This window comes from Lolium perenne, chromosome 7 (assembly GCF_019359855.2).
Source record: "Lolium perenne isolate Kyuss_39 chromosome 7, Kyuss_2.0, whole genome shotgun sequence".
Classification (NCBI taxonomy): domain Eukaryota; kingdom Viridiplantae; phylum Streptophyta; class Magnoliopsida; order Poales; family Poaceae; genus Lolium; species Lolium perenne.
The window spans coordinates 51,042,460-51,069,515 of NC_067250.2; positions in this window are offsets into that span (position 1 = coordinate 51,042,460).

The following is a 27,056-nucleotide window of genomic DNA, read 5'->3' on the forward strand; positions in this document are numbered from 1 at the left end:
TATGAAGTTAACTATTGCTATGATAGTATTGATGTGATCTATTCCTCCTACATATGCATGAAGGTGACAGTGTGCATGCTATGTTAGTACTTGGTTTAGTCTTTTGATCTATCTTACACTATAAGGTTACTTAAATATGAACAAATTGTGGAGCTTGTTAACTCCGGCATTGAGGGTTCGTGTAATCCTACGCAATGCGTTCATCATCCAACAAAAGTGTAGAGTATGCATTTATCTATTCTGTTATGTGATCAATGTTGAGAGTGTCCACTAGTGAAAGTGTAATCCCTAGGCCTTGTTCCTAAATACTGCTGCGTTACTATCGCTTGTTCTTGTTTCACTGTGTTACTACTGCTGCAATACTACCACCATCAACTACACGCTAGCAAGCTATTTTCTGGCACCGTTGCTACTGCTCATATATATTCATACCACCTGTATTTCACTATCTCTTCGCCGAACTAGTGCACCTATTAGGTGTGTTGGGGACACAAGAGACTTCTTGCTTCGTGGTTGCAGGGTTGCATGAGAGGGATATCTTTGACCTCTTCCTCCCTGAGTTCGATAAACCTTGGGTGATCCACTTAAGGGAAAACTTGCTGCTGTTCTACAAACCTCTGCTCTTGGAGGCCCAACACTGTCTACAGGAAAAGGAGGGGGAAGTAGATATCAGACAACAAACCTCAATCTCTTATGAGAACATTATTTGTTGCTAAATGCTTATGCATTAAAGAGGAGTCCATTATCTGTTGTCTATGTTGTCCCGGTATGGATGTCTAAGTTGAGAATAATCAAAAGCGAGAAATCCAATGCGAACTTTCTCCTTAGACCTTTGTATAGGCGGCATAGAGGTACCCCATTGTGACACTTGGTTAAAACATATGTATTGCGATGATAATCCAGGTAATCCGAGCTAATTAGGACAAGGTGCGGGCACTATTGGTATACTATGCATGAGGCTTGCAACTTGTAGGATTACATGATACATATGCTTTATTACTACCGTTGACAAAATTGTTTCTTGTTTTCAAAATAAAAGCTCTAGCACAAATATAGCAATCCATGCTTCCCTCTGCGAAGGGCCTTTCTTCTACTTTTATTGTTGAGTCAGTTTACCCATTTCCTTCTATCTCAAAAAGCAAACACTTGTGTTAACTGTGCATTGATTCCTACATACTTGCATATTGCACTTATTATATTACTTTATGTTGAAAATATCCATGAGATATACATGTTACAAGTTGAAAGCAACCGCTGAAACTTAATCTTCCTTTGTGTTGCTTAAATGCCTTTACTTTTGAAACTATAGCTTTATGAGTTAACTCTTATGCAAGACTTATTGATGCTTGTCTTGAAAGTACTATTCATGAAAAGTCTTTGCTATATGATTCAGTTGTTTACTCATTACATTTACCATTGCTTCGAATCGCTGCATTCATTACATGTGCTTACAATAGTATTGATCAAGATTATGATAGCATGTCACTGAAGAAATTATCTTTGTTATCGTTTACCTACTCGGGACGAGTAGGAACTAAGCTTGGGGATGCTTGATACGTCTCAAACGTATCTATAATTTCTTATGTTCCATGCTACTTTTATGGTGATACTCACATGTTTTATACACATTATATGTCATTATTATGCATTTTCCGGCACTAACCTGTTAACGAGATGCCGAAGAGCCAGTTGCTGTTTTCTGCTGTTTTTGGTTTCAGAAATCCTAGTAAGGAAATATTCTCGGAATTGGACGAAATCAACGCCCAGGGTCCTATTTTTCCAGAAGCTTCCAGAAGACCTAGGGAGAGACGAAGTGGGGCCACGGGGCGCCGCCACACTAGGGTGGCGCGGCCTAGGGGGGGCCCGCGCGGCCCTAGCGTGTGGGGCCCCCGTGAGCCTCCCGACTCCGCCCTTCCGCCTACTTAAGCCTTCGTCGAAGATAGCCCCAGTACCGAGAGCCACGATACGGAAAACCTTCCAGAGACGCCGCCGCCGCCAATCCCATCTCGGGGGATTCAGGAGATCGCCTCCGGCACCCTGCCGGAGAGGGGAATCATCTCCCGGAGGACTCTACACCGCCATGGTCGCCTCCGGATTGATGTGTGAGTAGTTCACCCCTGGACTATGGGTCCATAGCAGTAGCTAGATGGTCGTCTTCTCCTCATTGTGCTATCATTGTTAGATCTTGTGAGCTGCCTATCATGATCAAGATCATCTATCTGTAATGCTACATGTGCGTTTGTTGGGATCCGATGAATAAGGAATACTATGCTATGTTGATTATCAATCTATCTATGTGTTGTTTATGATCTTGCATGCTCTCCGTTGCTAGTAGAGGCTCTGGCCAAATCATTGCTTGTAACTCCAAGAGGGAGTATTTATGCTCGATAGTGGGTTCATGCCTCCATTGAATCTGGGGGAGTGACAGCAACCTCTAAGGTCGTGGATGTGCTGTTGCCACTAGGGATAAAACATCAATTCTATATCTAAGGATGTATTTGTTGATTACATTACGCACCATACTTAATGCAATTGTCTGTTGTTTGCAACTTAATACTGGAGGGGGTTCGGATGATAACCTGAAGGTGGACTTTTTAGGCATAGATGCATGCTGGATAGCGGTCTATGTACTTTGTCGTAATGCCCAATTAAATCTCACACTACTCATCATAACATGTATGTGCATTGTTATGCTCTCTTTATTTGTCAATTGCCCAACTGTAATTTGTTTACCCAATATGCTATTTCTTATGAGAGAGACACCACTAGTGAACTGTGGACCCCGGTCCATTCTTTTACATCGAATACAATCTACTGCAATACTCGTTCTACTGTTTTCTGCAAACATCATCTTCCACACTATACATCTAATCCTTTGTTACAGCAAGCCAGTGAGATTGACAACCTCACTGTTACGTTGGGGCAAAGTAATTTGGTTGTGTTGTGCAGGTTCCACGTTGGCGCCGGAATCCCTAGTGTTGCGCCGCACTACACTCCGCCGCCATCAACCTTCAACGTGCTTCTTGGCTCCTACTGGTTCGATAACCTTGGTTTCTTACTGAGGGAAAACTTGCTTCTATACGCATCACACCTTCCTCTTGGGGTTCCCAACGGACGTGTGTATACACGCTATCAGTTGTCCAACTCCTTGCGGGTCTTGTACAGCAGGTAGTCGAGGTATGCAACATAGTGGTTTATCTCCGGGTGCGGGGGCATGATTATTGGTCTTCTCATGGGGTCATGTCTTGGGTAGTAAATGAAGTGGGTATTGTTGAGCTTGTTGATGTCTACGGGAGCTTCTATTCTTGTAGACAGTGTTGGGCCTCCAGGAGCAGAGGTTTGTAGAACAGCAGCAAGTTTCCCTTAAGTGGATCACCCAAGGTTTATCGAACTCAGGGAGGAAGAGGTCAAAGATATCCCTCTCATGCAACCCTGCAACCACAAAGCAAGAAGTCTCTTGTGTCCCCAACACACCTAATAGGTGCACTAGTTCGGCGAAGAGATAGTGAAATACAAGTGGTATGAATATGTATGAGAAGTAGTAACAGTGCCAGAAAAGTGCTTGCTGGCGTGTAGTAAGTAAAGATGCAGCAGAACAGTAAACAAGCAGCGATAGCAGTATTGGAAACAAGGCCTAGGGATCGTACTTTCACTAGTGGACACTCTCAATATTGATCACATAATAAAACCACTCTACACTCTCTTGTTGGATGATGAACACCGCTATTTGTGTAGGGCTACAAGAGCACCTCAATGCCGGAGTTAACAAGCTCCACAACATTTGATATTCATGTTTAATTAACCTTAGAGTGCATGATAGATCAACACAACTATACCAAGTACTAACATAGCATGCACACTGTCACCTTCATACTATGAAAGGAGGAATAGATCACATTAATACCATCATAGTAATAGTTAACTTCATAATCTACAAGAGATCATAATCATAAACTACGCCAAGTACTACATGATGCACACACTGTCACCATTACATCATGAAGGAGGAATAGAGTACTTTAATAACATCACTAGAGTAGCACATAGATGAATAGTGATACAAAACATATTGCAATCATAAAGGGATATAAATAAGCACTTCACTATGCCATTCATAACAGTGAATAAGTATTCTGTGAAATATAGCCTAAGAGACCCACACGGTGCACACACTGTCACCTTTACACACGTGGGACAAGGAGTCTCCGGAGATCACATAAGTAAAATTCACTTGACTAGCATAACGACATCTAGATTACAATCATCATCATATGGATCTCAATCATGTAAGGCAGCTCATGAGATCATTGTATTGAAGTACATAGAGAGAGAGATGAACCACATAGCTACCGGTACAGCCCCGAGCCTCGATGGAGAACTACTCCCTCCTCATGGGAGACAGCAGCGTTGATGGAGATGGCGGTGGAGATGGCAGCGGTGTCGATGGAGAAGCCTTCCGGGGGCACTTCCCCGTCCCGGCGGCGTGCCGGAACAGAGACTCCTGTCCCCCAGATCTTGGCTTCGCGATGGCGGCGGCTCTGGAAGGTTTTTGCGGGTTTCGTCAATCGTCATAGGGTTTTCGCGACGGAGGCTTTAAGTAGGCGGAAGGGCAGCCTCGGAGGGGGTCTGGTGGGGCCACACCATAGGGTGGCACGCCCACCCCCTGGCCGCGCCGCCTTGTGGGGTGGGGGCCCCCTGGCCCCCCTCTGACCCTCCTTCGGTGCTCGGGAAGCTTCCGGGAAAAATAGGGTTCTGGGCGTTCATTTCGTCCGATTCCGAGAATATTTCCTTACTAGGATTTCTGAAACCAAAAACAGCAGAAAACAGGAACTGGCACTGCGGCATCTCGTCAATAGGTTAGTTCCAGAAAATGCATAAATATGACATAAAGTATGCATAAAACATGTAGATATCATCAATAATGTGGCATGGAACATAAGAAATTATCGATACGTCGGAGACGTATCAGCATCCCCAAGCTTAGTTCCTGCTCGTCCCGAGCAGGTAAACGATAACAAAGATAATTTCTGGAGTGACATGCCATCATAACCTTGATCATAATATTGTAAGCATATGTAATGAATGCAGCGATCAAAACAATGGTAATGACATGAGTAAACAACTGAATCATAAAGCAAAGACTTTTCATGAATAGTATTTTCAAGACAAGCATCAATAAGTCTTGCATAAGAGTTAACTCATAAAGCAATAATTCAAAGTAAAGATATTGAAGCAACACAAAGGAAGATTAAGTTTCAGCGGTTGCTTTCAACTTATAACATGTATATCTCATGGATATTGTCAACATAGAGTAATATAACAAGTGCAATATGCAAGTATGTAGGAATCAATGCACAGTTCACACAAGTGTTTGCTTCTTGAGATAGAGAGAAATAGGTGAACTGACTCAACATAAAGTAAAAGAAAGGTCCTTTGCAGAGGAAAGCATCGATTGCTATATTTGTGCTAGAGCTTTGATTTTGAAAACAAGAAACAATTTTGTCAACGGTAGTAATAAAGCATATGTATCATGTAAATTATATCTTACAAGTTGCAAGCCTCATGCATAGTATACTAATAGTGCCCGCACCTTGTCCTAATTAGCTCGGATTACCTGGATTATCATCGCAATGCACATGTTTTAACCAAGTGTCACAAAGGGGTACCTCTATGCCGCCTGTACAAAGGTCTAAGGAGAAAGCTCGCATCGGATTTCTCGCTATTGATTATTCTCGACTTAGACATCCATACCGGGACAACATAGACAACAGATAATGGACTCCTCTTTTATGCATAAGCATGTAGCAACAATTAGTGTTCTCATATGAGATTGAGGATATATGTCCAAAACTGAAACTTCCACCATGATTCATGGCTTTAGTTAGCGGCCCAATGTTCTTCTCTAACAATATGCATGCTCTAACCATTAAATGAGTGGTAAATCGCCCTTACTTCAGACAAGACGAACATGCATAGCAACTCACATGATATTCAACAAAGAAATAGTTGATGGCGTCCCCAGGAACATGGTTATCGCACAACAAGCAACTTAATAAGAGATAAAGTGCATAAGTACATATTCAATACCACAATAGTTTTTAAGCTATTTGTCCCATGAGCTATATATTGCAAAGGTAAAGAATGGAAATTTTAAAGGTAGCACTCAAGCAATTTACTTTGGAATGGCTGAGAAATACCATGTAGTAGGTAGGTATGGTGGACACAAATGGCATAGTGGTTGGCTCAAGGATTTTGGATGCATGAGAAGTAATCCCTCTCGATACAAGGCTTAGGCTAGCAAGGTTTATTTGAAACAAACACAAGGATGAAGCGGTGCAGCAAAACTCACATAAAAGACATATTGTAAACATTATAAGACTCTACACCGCCTTCCTTGTTGTTCAAACTCAATACTAGAAATTATCTAGACCTTAGAGAGACCAATTATGCAAACCAAATTTTAGCATGCTCTATGTATTTGTTCATTAATAGGTGCAAAGTATATGATGCAAGAGCTTAAACATGAGCACAACAATTGCCAAGTATCACATTATCCAAGACATTTTAGCAATTACTACATGTAGCATTTCCCGTTTCCAACCATATAACAATTAACGAAGCAGTTTCAACCTTCGCCATGAAAATTAAAAGCTAAGAACACATGTGTTCATATGAACCAGCGGAGCGTGTCTCTCTCCCACACAAGAATTTATTCAAACAAAAACAAAAACAAAAACAAACAGATGCTCCAAGTAAAGTACATAAGATGTGACCGAATAAAAATATAGTTTCTGGGGAGGAACCTGATAATGTTGTCGATGAAGAAGGGGATGCCTTGGGCATCCCCAAGCTTAGATGCTTGAGTCTTCTTGAAATATGCAGGGATGAACCACCGGGGCATCCCCAAGCTTAGAGCTTTCACTCTTCTTGATCATAGTATATCATCCTCCTCTCTTGACCCTTGAAAACTTCCTTCACACCAAACTCGAAACAAACTCATTAGAGGGTTAGTGCTTAATCAAAAACTCACATGTTCAGAGGTGACACAATCATTCTTAACACTTCTGGACATTGCTCAAAGCTACTGGAAGTCAATGGAACAAACAAATCCATCCCACATAGCAAAAGAGGCAATGCGAAATAAAAGGCAGAATCTGTCAAAACTGAACAGTCCGTAAAGACGAATTTTATTAAGGCACCAGACTTGCTCAAATGAAAATTCTCAAATTGAATGAAAGTTGCGTACATATCTGAGGATCACTCACGTAAATTGGCATAATTTTCTGAGTTACCTACAGAGAATTTTGCCCAGATTCGTGACAGCAAAGAAATCTGTTTCTACGCAGTAATCCAAATCTAGTATGAACCTTACTATCAACGACTTTACTTGGCACAACAAAACATAAAACTAAGATAAAGAGAGGTTGCTACAGTAGTAAACAACTTCCAAGACACAAATATAAAACAAAATACTGTAGCAAAATAACACATGGGTTATCTCCCAAGAAGTTCTTTCTTTATAGCCATTAAGATGGGCTCAGCAGTTTTAACGATGCACTCGCAAGAAATAGTAGTTGAAGCAAAAGAGAGCATCCAGAGGCAAATTCAAAACACATTTAAGCCTAACATGCTTCCTATGAAAAGGAATCTTGTACATAAACAAGTTCAAGAAGCATAATGCAACAAGCATAGAAAGATAAAACAAGTGTAGCTTCAAAAATTTCAGCACATAGAGAGGTGTTTTAGTAACATGAAAATTTCTACAACCATATTTTCCTCTCTCATAATAATGTCCAGTAGCATCATGAGCAAACTCAACAATATAACTATCACATAAAGCATTCTTATCATGAGTCTCTTGCATAAAATTATTACTCTCCACATAAGCATAGTCAATTTTATTAGTAAAAGCGGGAGCAAATTCAACAAGGTAGCTATCATTATTATTCTCATTATCAAATATAGGAGGCATATTGTATTCATAATCAAATTTATCCTCCATAACAGGCGGTACCAAAAGACCAATATCATTATAATCATCATAAATAGGAGGCAAAGTATCATCAAAGAAAATTTCCTCCTCAATGCCCGGGGGACTAAAAAGATCATGCTCATCAAAACCAGCTTCCCCAAGCTTAGAATTTTCCATATCATTAGCAACAACGGTGTTCAAAGTATTCATACTAATATGTTCCATGGTTTTTTTAATTTTCGGATCAAACCATCCATGTCTTAAATCAGGAAATAGAATAAGAAGCTCATTGTTGTCCATTATGCCTTACTAGTGTAAACAAGAAACAAAAAGATGCAATTGCAGGATCTAAAGGAAATAGCTTCGAGCACAAACACAATGGCGCCAGAAAAGTACTGTTACCTGGAACCAAAGTATGAGTGCCTTTTACCTTTCCTCCCCGGCAACGACGCCAGAAAAGTGCTTGATGTCTACGGGAGCTTCTATTCTTGTAGACAGTGTTGGGCCTCCAAGAGCAGAGGTTTGTAGAACAGCAGCAAGTTTCCCTTAAGTGGATCACCCAAGGTTTATCGAACTCAGGGAGGAAGAGGTCAAAGATATCCCTCTCATGCAACCCTGCAACCACAAAGCAAGAAGTCTCTTGTGTCCCCAACACACCTAATAGGTGTACTAGTTCGGCGAAGAGATAGTGAAATACAAGTGGTATGAATATGTATGAGCAGTAGTAACAGTGCCAGAAAAGTGCTTGCTGGCGTGTAGTAAGTAAAGATGCAGCAGAACAGTAAACAAGCAGCGATAGCAGTATTGGAAACAAGGCCTAGGGATCGTACTTTCACTAGTGGACACTCTCAATATTGATCACATAATAAAACCACTCTACACTCTCTTGTTGGATGATGAACACCGCTATTTGTGTAGGGCTACAAGAGCACCTCAATGCCGGAGTTAACAAGCTCCACAACATTCGATATTCATGTTTAATTAACCTTAGAGTGCATGATAGATCAACACAACTATACCAAGTACTAACATAGCATGCACACTGTCACCTTCATACTATGAAAGGAGGAATAGATCACATTAATACCATCATAGTAATAGTTAACTTCATAATCTACAAGAGATCATAATCATAAACTACGCCAAGTACTACATGATGCACACACTGTCACCATTACATCATGAAGGAGGAATAGAGTACTTTAATAACATCACTAGAGTAGCACATAGATGAATAGTGATACAAAACATATTGCAATCATAAAGGGATATAAATAAGCACTTCACTATGCCATTCATAACAGTGAATAAGTATTCTGTGAAATATAGCCTAAGAGACCCACACGGTGCACACACTGTCACCTTTACACACGTGGGACAAGGAGTCTCCGGAGATCACATAAGTAAAATTCACTTGACTAGCATAACGACATCTAGATTACAATCATCATCATATGGATCTCAATCATGTAAGGCAGCTCATGAGATCATTGTATTGAAGTACATAGAGAGAGAGATGAACCACATAGCTACCGGTACAGCCCCGAGCCTCGATGGAGAACTACTCCCTCCTCATGGGAGACAGCAGCGTTGATGGAGATGGCGGTGGAGATGGCAGCGGTGTCGATGGAGAAGCCTTCCGGGGGCACTTCCCCGTCCCGGCGGCGTGCCGGAACAGAGACTCATGTCCCCCAGATTTTGGCTTCGCGATGGCGGCGGCTCTGGAAGGTTTTTGCGGGTTTCGTCAATCGTCATAGGGTTTTCGCGACGGAGGCTTTAAGTAGGCGGAAGGGCAGCCTCAGAGGGGGTCTGGTGGGGCCACACCATAGGGTGGCGCGCCCACCCCCCTGGCCGCGCCGCCTTGTGGGGTGGGGCCCCCCTGGCCCCCCTCTGACCCTCCTTCGGTGCTCGGGAAGCTTTCGGGAAAAATAGGGTTCTGGGCGTTGATTTCGTCCGATTCCGAGAATATTTCCTTACTAGGATTTCTGAAACCAAAAACAGCAGAAAACAGGAACTGGCACTGCGGCATCTCGTCAATAGGTTAGTTCCAGAAAATGCATAAATATGACATAAAGTATGCATAAAACATGTAGATATCATCAATAATGTGGCATGGAACATAAGAAATTATCGATACGTCGGAGACGTATCACTTGTTCACATTCTGTCCGCACAGACAGGCAATTGCTTCTTGCATAGCTCTGACTAGTCCATCCTTCCAAGTGTTTCCCGTTACAGAAAACCAGATGGTTTCCCATATTGGGGCTCCAAGGCTTCCTCTCAGATCTGCCGTAACTTCCCACCGAGGTTGTCCTCCCGATGGATTGTTGAAGGGTATTCCGAAGAACTCGGGATACGGGCGTCCTAAATATTCAACCAGTTATTTTAGATCTTTCTTGAACATGAGGTTTCCTCCGTGGCCAAGCTGGTAGGACTTGCAGTGTTACTCCATTTGTGAATAATTATGACGAGTAAGTTAGAGAAGTGGGTAGTGTGTCAAAATTTTATGTAGTGGTATAAGAAGAATAGAGCATCACTTTCTTATTTTGAAGAAGATCTCAAGGATAAGAGTGAGAATAAGTTTTCATAAGTATTCACTTCATTTGTTTTAAAAACTAAGTTTTTCAGACGTCCATTCTAACTAGGGTCTCCTAAGGTCAACAATGGCTCTGATACCAACTTGTCAACACCCGGATTTTTAAGTCCAGATGCCTATTATGCCATTCCTCGCAATCCCAGGAATATTGTTTTTGCGAGGCATAATAGATTGATACCACAACACATCATTCATTACATACCATAATCGTCTTACAAATAAAGGATCACATGATCTAGTCTTATTACAACATAGGCGATCTAGAGATCCAAATACAAAACACATAGCGGAAGCGAAATAGTAGCGGTCTTGGTCCATCTGTTCCACAGGCAACTGTTGACGTCAGGAGTGATCCTAGTTGTCGTAGACGTCCTGCTGTCCTTCTTCCGTGTTCTGGTATTCCTCTTCATAGTCTGGCCATTTGAATAGCCAGGGACACAGCCATGAGTACTTTAAAGTACTCGCAAACTAATACTAAGTAAATACTATCAATTATGGTAAGGGGGTTCTAAGCACTAGTTTCATTTGCATAAAGCCAGTTTTATTTCATAAGCACTTTAGTAAACAAACTCTTCATTTGCCTAGCTTAACTCAAGTGGGAACATTAGTGTCATCCCCACCATTCATGGTGATTCAATTCAAATCCCTTTCCATTCAACAACTCTTTTCAAGACAAAAGTTCTGACAACGGAATAGTATGGCCTTTCCAATCGTTCGTAACCGTGGACACGGCTATTCGAATAGGTTTAAACACTCTGCAGAGGTTGTACTCTTGTGCCACAACTTTTGATTACATCCGTCGAGGATAACCCCGAATCATCGTAACTCAGTACGCGGATCATCAACCTTAACCTTTCATTTATACACCCTAGTATAGGCACCTCTCCCCATGAGCTTGGCCTCCCGGTGAAAACCAACTGTTAATCCGGGAACTGCACAGGGCTTGGGTCGTACATTCACCTCATATTCACATCATTTCACTTGTAACGGAGGCAGCCTCGGCGTAACCCCTATGATGTTTGTTTAGAGGGAACCAATACTAAGATACACAAGTTTCTAGTTAAGCCCTACCCATAATCAGGTATTGTGGGGGTACTTGTATAATTGGAAGGGTATCGCATTCAGACCCAATCATCAGTTTTCATTTAAATTCACCAAGTCAACCATGTCACCTCCACCTTCATATCTTTCAAAGTCATTTCACAAAGTCACAAAGTTCCCATCTAGAGTAGTAAAGTTTTATTTGATTAGCAATAGCAACTAATTCATGAGGGGTGCTATCTAGCTTTGATTTGTTCTATGATAACCTTGACTCTTGTTCTACTCTAGACCAAGTGAATCATGAATCAAAAGTAAACTTTGAAATACAATAAGCAAAATATTTGCAAGGTAAAAACATGGGATAGGTAAAACATAAAGTAAAATGTGATGGTGCCTTGCTCTTGTTGAGCCTTGCACTTAGGACTTGGCAAGAGTGTTAGCTTGCCTTGAGTGGGGTAGTTGTCAAAGTTTTCCTCCTCCTCTTGAGAGTAGGCCTCCTCCTCTTGGTATTCCTCGTTACTAGCGTCTATATACGAATACGAGGTATATAAACACCAAACCAAACTTACATGCTTGACTAAAACCCACAAAAGGGTTCACACAACTAATTCTAGCATCACATCACTCATGGCATGGCAAATTACTTGGTTTGTTCTCATTAAAAGAAGAATAATTTCCTCTCATTATACTTATCACTTTGGTTTGCTATTTAGATCTTTAGAGAAAATAATTTCCTCTCATTAAATCCTATTAAGATTTAATCTCCACAAATAATAATAAGGTATGAAGTATAAGTTGACCCAGGTCAACATTTCATATCTATTATGAGGGAGTACAATTTAAATGAGGTGCTACACCTCATGCAATTTAAGAATATCTTGATAATTATTTAAAATCACTAAGTAATGGCATAAGAGGTTCATTAACTTAAGGTCATTACCTCTTATTGAATTACTTAGGATCAAGATTTAAATGAGAGAGTAGCTCTCATACTATTTAAAGAATTTGAATTCCAAGATTTAAATGCACTAGAAATGGCTCCATAGCCACTATTTTGATCTAGTCCATGATCATACAAACAACCTGGCTAGATTATTGCATAATCAATTAGAGGACAACATTTGTGATTTATGAGAGTTGGAAACAACTCAGAATCAATTATGGTTGAATTTTAAATAAAGTTTCAATTTGCAAAAGTCCCTGCCTTGTCATTTTTAGCATTTTAATTCTACTGCGAAAATGGAAGTGGGACCAGTGGCAAAGTGTAGATAAATTCATGGGCTTTCCAGGGATATGAAGTTGGCTAAATTTGGTGCAGTAGTTTGAAAGTTATTCAAATTTGAAGTGGACACCAGTATTTGAATTCAGCTGAACTAATTAAACGAAGTTTGAATTTGTGGGCCGCGCGGGAAAATAAGATGGGCCGAAACGAAAATCAACAGCACAGCGCAGCCCAACAAGCATCTGGTGCGAGTGGGCCGCCTGACGAGGTGGGGGCCACCCGTCAGTGGCTCTTAACACCGCGAAGCGGTACGAGTGATGTGAGGCGTAGGATTAGAACGCAGATCAACGGCTCACAGCCGTCGTCTTCCCCGGCGAGATGCCGAGCGTCTGGCGGCGAGCCTAGGGGGTCGGAGGGCCTACCGGCGTTCCCGCGGGCGAGGGCGAGGTGCGCGGCGACGTTGGCGTGGATGAGGAAGCGTCTGGTACCGTCGGCGAGGCGTGGGGAAGCGTCAATCGGCGGCGAGGATCTCAGGGCTCCGGCGGACTTCGGCTTCAAATTGCTGCTGCTCCGGTGAGGTGGTGTCTAATTAAATGGTCGAGAAGAAGCAAGGATGGGAGGAGAGTGAGTTGCTGTGAAGAAATCGTGCTCGGGGCTCCTCTATTTATAGATGGGAAGGTGACCGGCGGGTGCTGAGAGGGAGCGTCGATGGCGCGGCGTCTCCGGCGTGCGAAAGGGCAAGGCGAGGACGGCTATGTGTAGGCATCATCCTGGCGATGCTCAAGGTGTAGCTGGCACAGAGAAAAGGTGAAAGGATCGATCGGGAGCGTGTATCGAGTGCGGCAGTACTCGCGGTACGTTTCCGACGAGGACGACGGTGACAAGGCGGCCACAGGCATTCGAGCGTGTCTACGCGGTAGAGGTGAGGGTGGCGATGCTCGTTGCAGTTATAGAGATGTAGGGGAGGACGAGGGCGATCGAGCGCGAGATGCTCTGGCGCGTCCCAGAGCGCGCTCACCGCGTGCCTGGCATGCCCTGGCATGGTGCTGGGCGCGCGTTGCCTGGCCAATGCCATGTCTTGGCGAGCTGGGGACATGCATGGTAAGGTTCCTGGTGATGAGTAGAGGCTCCTGGACAAACTTTTGCTGAGAGAGAGAGGCCAGAGAGATCAAGTGCATGGAGGCCGGCATGGTACACGCCATGGAGCTTTTCTCCCCTTTTCTCCACTTTAATCGACCATGGCAAGTACTGGGCTTGATGCAGGGGTTGCAGAAGAGTCTCATGATCACAAGATAAAGAGGGTTTAGGCAAGAATCCACTGTGTAATTGAGTGTAACTCAATTCTGGAAACATGCCTGCCAACTGCTCGACGAAATGGCCGCATGAATTCTTTTGTGGAATTTTGGAAATATTTTTGGTGAGTCTCAAACATATAAATAAAGTGGTAGAATGGTGGTGGTGGTATTCATTTTGGAGTTGTTTTGCAAAGTTTCAAAAATGTGGTCATCTTCACTTTGTTTCAAAGTCCTCTCTTGTCTACTCTATTCTGGTCAACCTGGTCAAAGTTAGCATGGGTGGTCAACAGCAAAGTTGTTCACTTTGACATGGTCTTGGATGAGGTGGAGAGAGTTGACTAAGTTTGGTTTAAGAAAAGTCAAAACCAGGGGTGCAAAGTGGTGAAGATGTTAAAAAGGGGTCATATGACCATTATCATATGTATGTTGCTTTTGAATTTTTCTTGAATTTGATTCCGGTTTCTTTGATGCATTTGTGTTTGTTTAAGATATAAAAGTGTTTTACAAACATTAGATCAAGCAATGGTGGCCTTGGTTGAGGTTTTGCAAATTTGGCCCAAGTGTATGTGAGTAAAAATTGCATTTTCCCACTATTTCATTTCTCTCTATTTGATTTGACTTTTCTTGACTCAAATGTGATTCTTATTAGTTTAGAAACATTTCCAAACCATTAAAACCATTCCAAAAGGTCTAGCTCAAAGATTTGCAAAAATGGCCATAACACATAAGAGGTGATATGTCAATTTTTCTTAATCTTGCAATTTGTTCCCCTTGCTTTACTTGGGCATGGGTTAGGGTCCATTTAAGGTTAGATTAGGTTTAGAGATGGTTTCACACCATTTGGGTAAGATATAAGTGCATAGTACAAGATTTGATAAAATGGCTAGGTGCCACATATGCTTTTATGCATATGTTGATTTTATTTTTAAATGTTTTTGTTTCACCTTGGTTTTGATTGGGGAAGTACTAGATTGGGTTTGTTGATGTTTTCAAAACATCTAATCAAGGTAGAAAAGCCTAGGTAAAAGTTTTACCAAAATAGCCATAGGCACATAGGCCCTTTTCTTATTTAATTTCTTTTTATTTGATTTAACTTGGATGGTGAAAGGAAGAGTGAGGTTTAGGGTTTAAGGTTACATGTTCAAGCAATAAACCAAGAATCATGGCAATAGCACAAGAATTAAGCATGCTCACTATGTATCCAACTAAATTTAATAAAAGTTTTTGTTGGTTCCAAAATTTGGAAAAAGGGGAAATTCATTGTCTTTGTTTTGAAATTTTTGGGGATGTTACAGTATCAGCGTTCATGGAGATAGCAAACAGGTGGGAAGATGGAGAGGATGTTGTTCACAATAAGCGACATAGGTTGCCAGAGGAAGACCGCAGTCGAAATTTTCAAAATAGACGACGTTTTTCTCGACAGTTCTCGAGTTACGATGCTCCTGGCCAAATATCTGCTGGTTTTCGAGGAAACAGTGGAGGAAGCAATAGATATGACTATCAAAGAGGCAACGAGCAGCGTGGCGACAATAGAGATGACTCCCGAAATAACAGGCAAAATAGTGGACCAAGGTTTCAGAGACCTTTTGTATCTCCCGAGGATATGAAGAACGGGCCATGTCAGATGCATTTTTATGTCGACAATAATGGGAAGAGACAGTCAGGACACCTGCAGAAGGACTGTCGAAATTTTCAGGCAATGGTAAGGTTTGAAGGGCAAGCCAATGCTCAGGCGACAAATAGAAATCCTCAAGGGCCTAGGAGTGAGATCCACCTGCCACCTCCTCCCGCAATTACGGACGAAAATCGACACCAACTCAGAATAGCGGCAGCACCACAACCACCCCCATACATTGATCCCAACTCCAACGGAGTGGTCTCGATGATTCAGAAGGGTAGGTCGTCCAATAGAGCTCAGAAAGTGATCTCGCGACAAGTGTTCATGGCAGAGAAGATGCCTCCACCAACGATTGAGTACATAAATTGGTCAGGGCAGGACATTGTCTTCACAATAGCGGATCACCCGCAGCAAGTTCCTCGACCAGGCCAGTCAACACTTATCTTACCAGCAGTAATCGCAGGATTCGACGTATCTCGAGTATTCATAGATGGAGGCAGCAGTCTAAACCTTATGTACGCAGATACATTAAGGAAGATGAACATATCCTTAGCAAATCTGAAACCAACTGACACACGTTTCCATGGCATCACGCCAGAAAAGCCGAGCTATCCGTTGGGGAAAATTAATCTCGACGTTCAGTTTGGGACCCGATAAAATTACATAATAGAAAGGCTGGAGTTTGAAGTCGTGGATTTCCCTTCGCAGTATCACGCCTTGTTGGGACGACCAGCATATGCCAGGTTCATGGCGGTACCACATTACACATATTTGTTATGGAGGTTACCTGGACCTAAGGGACCAATCACGGTTAAAGGAAGCTTCGCGTTAGCTGATAAGTGTGACAAGGATTTTCATCGACTGTCAGAAACTTTCGGGATGCAAGCAGAATACATGGCGTCAAGGCTCGCAACTTATTATGATGTGCTCCCAGATGTAGGGAGGCCTAATAAAGAACCAACCTTTAATACTGCGAAAGATTCCAAGGAGGTGCAGATTCACCCGACAGATCCGAAGAAAACGACGTCCATCGCGACAGACATGGACCTCGCATAGGAAAGCGCGCTCGTCGAGTTCCTCCGTGAGCACTGGAAAACCTGCGCATGGTGTCCAGCTGACATGCCAGGAGTATCCAGGGAACTTGCCGAGCACCACCTAAACTTGGATCCAATAGCGAGGCCAATTAAGCAACCTTTGCGGCGTTTTTCGGAGCCAAACCGCAAAGCTATGCTGTCAGAGATTGATCGACTCAGAGAAGCTGGTTTTATTAAAGAGATGCATACAGAGGCCATGTGGGTAGCAAACCCAGTGTTGGTCCCGAAGAAAAACACGAAAGTCCTTCGCATGTGCGTCGACTTCACGTGTCTCAATAAACATTGTCCAAAGGATCACTTTCCCTTCCCGAGGATCGATCAAATTATCGACTCCACAGCAGGATGCGAACGTCTTTCCTTCCTGGATGCATACTCTGGTTATAACCAGATCAGATTAAAAGAAGAAGATGAAGTAAAAACAGCGTTCATAACACCTTACGGCGTGTTTTGCTACAGAACAATGCCTTTTGGTTTGAAAAACGCGGGAGCAACATACCAGCGGATGATGCAGAAATGCTTAGCAACACAGATTGGGAAAAACGTACAAGTATACATTGACGATGTCGTCATAACATCAAAAAAGGGGACAACGTTGATCGAGGATCTAAAGGAAACTTTCGACAACCTTGACAAGTTCTGCCTCAAATTGAACCCGACGAAATGTTCTTTCGGCGTCCGTGCAGGAGAACTTCTCGGGTTCCTAGTTTCAGCAAGAGGGATTGAAGCTAATCCAGAAAAAATTCAAGCTATCGTAACAATGAGGAAGCCAACAAAGTTGAAAGAAATACAGCAGTTAACTGGGCGAGTCGCAGCTTTAAGCAGATTCGTCGCCAGGCTGGAAGAAAAGGCGTTACCGTTCTACGCTTTGATCAAACAAGGAGAGAAGTTCCAATGGAACGAAGAGGCAGATAGAGCTTTCGAGGATCTCAAGCGCACAATTTCGACACCACCAATCTTGGTGGCGCCTAAAGAGAAGGAACCCCTCCTGTTATACATTGCAGCCACACCTCAGGTGGTCAGTACGGCACTTGTTGTCGAAAGAGAAGATGAAGGAAAACTCCATGGAGTGCAGAGGCCGGTATACTTCATCAGTGAAGTTTTATCGCCTTCGAAATAGCGGTACCCGCAATACCAAAAGCTAGCATATGGAGTGTTCACAACTGCAAGAAAATTGCGGCACTATTTTTCGGCACACCCGATAATAGTGGTCAATGAGGCGCCTTTATCCAACATACTAAACAATCCAGAAGCTACGGGTCGTGTCTCCCTTTGGGGAATAGAACTTTCCCCTCAGGACATCACGTATGAAAAAAGAAAGGCAATAAAGTCGCAAATTCTACCAGATTTCATTGCAGAATGGATGGAGCTACAAAATACAGGACCTCCGGATTTATCGAGAACCTGGACTATGAACTTCGACGGGTCCAAGAGATTAGAGGGAGCTGGAGCAGGCGTGATACTAATATCACCTGAAGGCGACAAATTAAAGTATGTCTTACGGATGACGTTTCCAAACGCGTCTAACAATGAGGCAGAATACGAAGCTCTCATACATGGGATGAAGATGGCGAAGGTTTGTGGTGCAACTCGACTAAAAATATTTGGCGACTCTCAATTAGTGGCTCAGCAAGTCATGAACCAATGTGATGCAGTCAATGATAGTATGGTAGCATACAAGGAAGTGTATAATGAGCTCGAGAAGTTGTTTGATGGATGCGAGGTAAACCACATCAGCAGGCTAAGCAATGATGAAGCCGATGTTCTCGCAAACATCGGGTCGCAGTGTCTCGCGATTCCACCAGGCGTATTCTGGGAAGAGATAGCAGAGAGATCTACAAAGCCGAAGAAAGCAAAGAAGAAGAAGAAGAAGGATGAAAAACCCTCGGGGGCTACAAAATAAATACCAGAAGAAGAAGAGGAACATGACCTAGTAATGATGGTGCAAATTCCATGGATGCAGGTGTACATATCATACATCCTAAGAAAAGAAATACCCAACGATCCAGTTGAAGCAAGGCGAGTTATCAGACGATCCAAAGCCTTTACTATGGTAAAAGGGGAGTTGTACAAACGAAGTATTTCGGGGGTGTTACAAAGGTGTGTCACACCCGAAGAAGGAAGGATGATCTTAAAGGATGTGCACGAAGGAATTTGTGGTCATCACGCAAGCAGTCGAGCTATAGCAGCCAAAGTTTTCAGAGCAGGATTTTATTGGTGACAACAATCGAGGATGCGAAAGAAATAGTCCGTACTTGCGATGCGTGCCAAAGATTCGCCGCAAAACCTCACTCTCCGGTAGTAGAACTGATGCCAATACCGTTGTCTTGGCCCTTTGCTCAGTGGGGCCTTGACATGGTAGGAAAACTACACAAAGCTTCGCCAGGAGGATACGAGTATATGCTCATCGCTGTCGATAAATTCACAAAGTGGATAGAAGCGAAGCCGATAAATTCGCCGGACGGAGCGTCTGTCGTTAAGTTCGTGAAAAGTATCGTCTTCAGGTTTGGAGTACCTCATAGCATCGTCACGAACAATGGTAGTAACTTCACATCCAAGGAATTCAAGGCATATTGTGCAGAGGTAGGCATCAAACTACACTTTGCATCAGTTGCGCACCCGCAAACCAATGGTCAAGTCGAGAAATCCAATGGCATTATCTGCAATGGTATCAAGAAGCGCTTGCTAGCACCATTGGAAAAAGCTCTGCATACTTGGCCTGAAGAGTTGCCCATTGTGTTATGGAGTATTCGAACAACACCAAATACGGTGACACAGGAAACACTGTTTTTTCTGGTCCATGGAGCGGAAGCAGTGTTGCCAATAGAAATAGAGCATGATTCTCCAAGAGTTACAGAGTACGACGAAGAGGCCTCAAGAAAAGCACAGGAAGATGATGTCGATGCACTAGATGAAGCTCGAGACGAAGTGTTATCACGAGTCACTAAGTACCAGCAAGACCTGAAAAACTACCATAGTCGACGTCTGCGCCCGAGATCTTTTCTGGTTGGCGACCTAGTTCTTCGGCTCACGCAAAAAAGTCATGAGAAACTCGAGTCGCCATGGCTTGGCCCTTACATCGTCACAGAAGTAATCGAAGGAGGAGCATACAGGATAAAGGACAAGAAGACAGGGGTTGCCGAGCAAAACCCCTGGAACGTGGCGCAACTCAGGCGGTTCTATGCCTAGAGTCGAAATATAGTTCATCCTCTGTAAAAATACAATGTACTGAAACGCCCGCGAGTTTTCAGACGCACTCTTTTCCTTTTCAGGGCACCGAGTGGGGCTGGAAAGGTTTTTAATGAGGCGGGCTCGCGGTGCTACAATATAGCAAAGATATTGATGACTTACATCCCCTTTTTCGACACACTCGGGGGCTCACGCCCAGCAATTACAATATAGCTCTCCAAATTACAAAAAGATACTTTTGCCTTGGTGCAAAGCACCTCGCAAATCAATACAAGATAGTGATCAACAAAAAGCTCGGGGGCTCATAACCCGTGGCAACAAAATATATATACTCTCGCAAAATAGCAAATTCATCGAGACGTAAAAAATAAAGCTTGAGCTCCGGCCAAAGGCTCGAGGGCTTTTACAAGATAGATTGTACTTTACAATATAGACAACTTCATCATCAAGAAGAATTCGATACAAAAAATATATGTGACTTCCCGTAATATAGTACAGCTCAGTTGATACCTAAGATATTATCTATGGATAAACCTTTGTTGTTTGCAGCAGTTGTCGTATGCTCAGCATAGCTACCTTTTACAAAGAAAACTCAGAGTCCATCCGAAGAAGTTCGTCCATCATTTCTTCGGCTACAGGAGTTATAATATCGTTAATTTTGTCGATATTCCTCTTTCACCTCGACTGCTTGGCCAGACACTTGGCGACAATATTTTTCAGATCTAATTTTTGGTAGCAGATTTGTATCATAATCATGGCGAATCTTGCCCCAGCAGACAGTTGAGCTCGCACAAAATTGTGGATACGAGGGGCATCCCAGAATTTCTCCATCAGAGCAGGAAGAGTGTCTGGTACTTTGTTCCGAGGAAACATGGTACTACAAACTAGAGACAAGGTTCTTCTACAGAAATCAAGAAACTCACGAAATTGACAAGCGCGGTCCTGAAATCTGACAATCTCTCGGGTGCGTTCTGGAGTAGCCCAGAACAGAGAATCATGATCAAGTGAAGGATTAACAAGGAGATTTGTCCTTGTGTCTACCCGTTGGTTCTCAGCAGCAGGGTCCAGAAAGGAACCTATTTAGCGACAGCACAAGAATTTCAAAGGAGGAAACAGGGAAAAATCAGAGGAAGTTTTGGTTTACAAAACATACCTGTCATATCCAAACTTGCTTCAGTCATCAACTCGAGCATAAAATTCTCTCGGGAAGTAGCCTTTGCAGCTTCAGAAACGGCGGCTTCTTTGGCAGCTATGGCCTCTTGAGCCTGCTGCAGGGCAATTTTCTCCCTCTCGGATGATTTTTGAGACTGGTCCATTATGATAAGTGTTTGCTTCTTCATATATTGAAGTTGTTGACGAAGTTCCTCCAAATCTTGCGCTGAACCCTTACTCGAAGAGTCTTCACCAAATTCATGTTCAACAGGCGTTTTCTTCGAGTGGGAGGAAGCAGGAAAAACGTCGGAGGGACGCGGAGTTGAAGTGTAGTTATCAAATATCAACTGAAAATAAAAGTTTCGACATCAATCATTAAGCAAAATAGATTTTCATTGATTCTCCACATATTTACAAGGTATTACATAAGGAGGATATCCTATCGAACTACTGAGATAGATGTCGCCAAAGCTATTCTGGCGACAGCATCAAAAGAAAAGAGAAAACAAAAGAAAGATAGGGTGGTCTACTTGACCTCCGGCTTCGACGAACTGGGAGCAGGAGTTGGTTTGCAGCCAAGGAAGGCAAGGATCGGCTTTGAGTTAGGCTTGGCAGCCTTAATCAAAGATTGCCATTTCTTCGTCTCCTGTTCCTTTATATCACCAACTTTGGCCCAGTCAACGTCCTGTTGACTGTCAGCAACCAGAGCAATGGTGCCCTCGACGCCAATCTTCAGGCCTTCTTGGCGTAGTTTGAGCCCAAGATCTTCTTGAGAGTTGAAGCACTTGGCGAGAGTTGTGAAAACTTTGGGCTCTTCTTTCTTCGGGAAGAAATAAGGAAAAAGACGCGACAGACCTGCTCTGGCTTCAGCAAGGCCTTCGCGTGCTTCCTCTCCATGAAATTCAAGAAGAGAAAGCTCGTCAAGAAGTTGATCGCCTTCAGGACAATCCAAGTCGAAATCTTGATGTGTTTTCCCTACAAGGAAGCAAAAGAAAGATCGTCAAAGATTGTGCAAGGATAAATTTGACAACCCGAAGAAGTAGCAGAGATTTGAGTACTTACTGACAAAACATCGACTCTGCGACTGCAAACGACTGAGGATTTCATTTTCACGAACAGCTTGCTCGGATATATTGTCTGTCAAAGCAGTTTCTGCTTCATGAAGTCTTTGCCGCAGATCTTCGATAACAGCGGCATCAGATTCAGCTTTCTTGAGAGCCTTTTCCTTTTGCTCCAGTTTACGAGCAAGAGAATCAGCACGCTTGTTGGCCTCTACAAGTTTTTCTGACAAAATAGTTGACATCAATTAAATTCATGATAAGAAATAATGGAGAGGTCATTTACCAGAAGAAGTAGCAAAATAGTACCTTCGGCTTTTTTAGCATGGTCACGGTACCCGATGAATTGGGTACCGAGACAGATGAATTCCCTCATCAAAGGCTGATCAAAGGAAAAAAGAAGGAAGCATCAATAAAGTAAAAAAGTTCGACATCAAAAAGTAAAAGAGAAGCGAAAAAACAAAAAAGAATCGACAGCATCGAAAGTATTCGGCACAGAAGAAAAAAAGGGAGCAACTTACATCATCTAGAGGAGGAGTCGTGGAGCTACTTAGTAAGGTAGGCTCCTTGGTTAGTTCGACCCTCGCCCTCTTGGGCGAAGGGGCACGGGGGCTTGCAGGTGGAGTAGGATGCTCCATGTTTTGCTGAGGAGGCGAGTTTTCATCTCCATCAGGCTGAGCTTCAGAAACAACTAAAGTACGCGATGTACTCGTTCGAGCAGTTGCATCAATAGGTTGATCTTCATCCTCGTCGCTGCTACAATAAAAGGCGACAATATAAGAATCAACATAGACAAAAACATCGAGAGCAAAATAACAAAGAGCAATAGAGAACTTACGAGATGACAAGGGCATCCTCGTAAGGATTGAAATTTGTCTTCTTTTCAGAAGGACCAACTTCTTCGGCAGGAGGTGCGATGGCCTTGGAAGTGCCAGAATCGGCACCTTCATCCCTTTTCCTCTTGTTCCTTGGAGAAACAGCGGAAGGAAGGGAGCGTGTTGAGGCAGTGGCCTCAGACTCAACTTCTTTTTCAGAGGAAGCCGCGGATTTTTGAGAACCCACGACTTCACTCTCAGGGCGAGAAGTACCCTGGTTGTCATCAGTGACAACAGTACGTTCTTCGACTTCTCCACCTTCAGGAAGAGGAGGAAGAGAAGCTAGAACAGGATGGTTCTGCGAACAAACAAGAAGTGTCGACAAAAAATTATGCAAAAGACGCTAGCAAGATAGTAGTCGACAAATAATAAAAACTCGAGAAGACAATATAGTAGTCCAGAGGAAAAATTACCTCGGGAAGGGGATTGACGCCACTATATGGCTTAATGCGACAAGAGGATGGAATGGTATCCTTCTTGCTGAGTGACGAGATTCTTCGGATTAGTTTCCCCAAATCCTTCACAGGAAGGTCTTTGGAGAGCCTGTCGACGTTTTCTTCACCAGCGTACATCCAAGGGGATTTTTGCGAGCTTGGAGAGGCTGCACTCTAATTCTAAGGAAGTAGGCCGTAATCTGGATACCCGACAGTTCCTTTCCACGGGTGTTCTGGAGCTCATGGATGCGAGTCATCAGCGCCTCTGTCGCCAATTTCTCTTCTTCGGTAGCTTCAGCGTCCCAGGGACGGCGGGGAAGAATCTTGGCTCCTCCATCGAAAGGAGCGATATTGTACTCCACTGAGTCGGAGCTTTCCTCGTGCACATAGAGCCATCTCTTGCGCCACCCTTGGACAGAGTCGGGGAACTTGACGTCGAAGTACTCGACATCAGAGCGCACGCAAATGACAACGCCGCCGATGTTATAGGCGACGTTGTGAGAGCCATTGCGGCGGAGGCAAAAAATACGCTTCCACGGAGCCCAATTAGGTTGGACTCCGAGGAAGCATTCACAAAGTGTGATAAAGATCGACACGTGAAGGATGGAATTGGGCGTCAGCTGATGCAGCTGAAGCCCATAGACAAAGAGGAGACCTCGAAGAAACTCGTGGATAGGGGAGAAAGACCACGGATGAGGTGGTCAACGAAACTGACCCGGTATTCGATTGGAGGCGATGGATAGCTCTCCTCCTTGGGGAAGCGCAGCGCGTTCTCCTTCTTTGTGAACCCAAGCTTCTTCAGCAGGTTCATATCCTGATTGGAGATCTTGGATCTTTCCCACTCTAGATCTTCAGTGGCCATCTTGGACTCACGAGTGCTATGCCTGGTGAGCCGCACGCGTGGTGGCATCAATGAGAATGAAGGAGAAAGGCGCGAGCGTGGTTGAGCGCAAAAGGCAATGAGCGCAATAGAGGATTTTTTGCAGAGGAACAGCAGAGGGGCGGCGCGAGCGAAAGTATAGAAGGAGGAAGACGATGACCTTAATATAAAGGTGCGATGAATCGACGCACCGTTGGATGAAAAGATTGCGGGATAGATGGTGTACACGTGATAAGGGGTAAAAAAGTAATTTCATTAAGAAGAGAAAGAACAGGAGCTACAGTGCGTGCGCCAGGAGAAGTGGAGGACGTGTGTCCCCCACTTGCACGACGTGTCAACTTGATGAGCAATTTGGGCCCGCAAGGCAGAGAGAGCGCAGTTCTCGCATTTTCCCGATACAGTAATCGTGGCCATCGTCAGCAGTGATGTCACCTTAAACAAGAGGAAAATTCGGCTATGAAGCTTCATAAGGATGGTGCCAGCAGGAGATTGTTGATTATTTCGGGAGCCTTTGATCAAATACAAGTTTTTGCCCAAATGCTCGGGGGCTACTTTAGAAAAAAGAAAAAAGCTCCAGTATGACAAAATAGAAATGGCGAGAGCCTATGATCAAACGCAAGCATTTGTTCATAGCCTCGGGGGCTACTCCCATCGGGAACGCTGGTCGCGCACCCGATATATATAAAAATTTCGAGAGAGGTTGACAATATAGCGGCATAAGATGTTGAGCCTACAACCAAGCACAAGTCCTTGGCTGTAGCCTCGGGGGCTACTCCCATCGGGAACACTGTTCGCGTGCCCGATGAAATCATAAAAATATATAGTGAGCATATTTCAAGTATACAAATAACTCGAAACATACTCCCATCAGGAAGACAATATAAGTCATCCGTTGACTCAATAAAATGTCCTATTCCAACAGCCGAAAAAGCACTCGACAATATATTCTCAGAGCGCCAAAGTTGCGAATAAATCTCTGAATGCCGCAAAACTTTGCGAAGGTAAGACCCCAGATCCGTTCTGAGCGGCGTGGCGCCGTCTCTGACGTCGGTTTGCTACTTTTTTCCGTAACAACAGATACGAAGAAAAATCCTAACGGACGCGTTAGGTACCCGATAAAATGTGACTGGGACTCGACATAATGGTAAGACCTTAAGCGGCACCTGTCGAAGTTTACACCAGTATCCCGAGATCATGTCCAGGGACGTGATCTTGAAGTAGGTTTTTGCGGATTACCACTAGAGCAGTTAACTAGTACCTGATCCGTCAGAAGAACTAGCCCCAACTACCATTATCCCTGTACAATATAGAATTGCGTATCCAAAGATATGCCATAAAGTTGGCAGAATTATTGAATAAATTATAGTTGGAGATTTTTCATGACTCTTCGATTCAAGCAAAATCTCGGGGGCTACTGACATAGGCATCCCCAATGGGCCTGCCGAAGATGGTACCCGGGGTTTACTGAAGGCCCACGACTCGAAGGACAAGAAGATTCGGAAGCCCAAGCTATTATTAAGGAAAGCTAGAGTTGTATTAGGGATACTCCTTGTAATCTCGCGGGACGGGTTGGAAACCCTCCCGGACTCTGTAACTTGTGTATTACGAATCCCTCGGCTCCGCCTCCTATATAAGGGGGAGTCGAGGGACAAAGAGAGGATCGATTCATTGTTTCACGCAACCCTAGTTTTCATAATCGTCGAGTACTTTTCGGCTGAAACCTTCGAGATCTACTTGCCCTCTACTTCCAACTAAACCCTAGTCTACAATACGTAGGCATTGATAAGTTAATCCCTTGTCAACAGGGTTTGAACATAAAAAGGGCAACCTATGTGGCGACGGCCACTATCGGCACAAGCCCGTTTTGTCCATTGCCACAGGAAAAGCCGTCGGCACAGGGTCTCCGTCGTGGCGGTGATGCAACGATGCATTGACGTTAGGTCATCGGCACAGAAAAGCCGTCGGCACAGGGTCTCCGGTGAGCCAACTGCGCAACAGCGTTAGGCCATCGGCACATGTTGTTCTTGTTTTTCCTCTCCAGCCCAAGCCATTGGCACAAGTTTTTTTTTTCTCCACGCACCCCCGGGAATCACCTTTTCATTTTTCAAAAAAATATAAGAAAATGTTAGAAATTTAAAAAATAAAATCGTTTGAGATGACCATGTATTATGTGGTCTAGTTGTTAAGAAAATTAACAAACATGAATTTCGATATATTATGCAAAATAACGTCATATTATGGTAAAATGACTTTTCTGGTTGCATACGACCTCTGATGAAAACGTTTTTTATATTAAAATGTATCTATGTAAAAGTTTACATCCAATTTTTTAGATTCCTCAAAATTAAAAAGGAAATATGACATTTTTAGCTTTTAGATTTTGATAAAAAAATTAATTTTTTTTTATTGTTTCAAGATTAATTATTAAAAAATAATGTATTCATTGTTCTTTACTCAAATAATTATTTGGAATTCAGATGATATAGAAGTGTGATATCATGGCCCAAGGTTTAATAGGATTCATAGGATACTATTGTCGACAAAGAATAACTCCTCTACCGAAAGCTCACCTGGAAGGAACGAAGAATTAAACGTGTTGGGATGAGAGCAATTTGAGGATGGATGACCAAGTG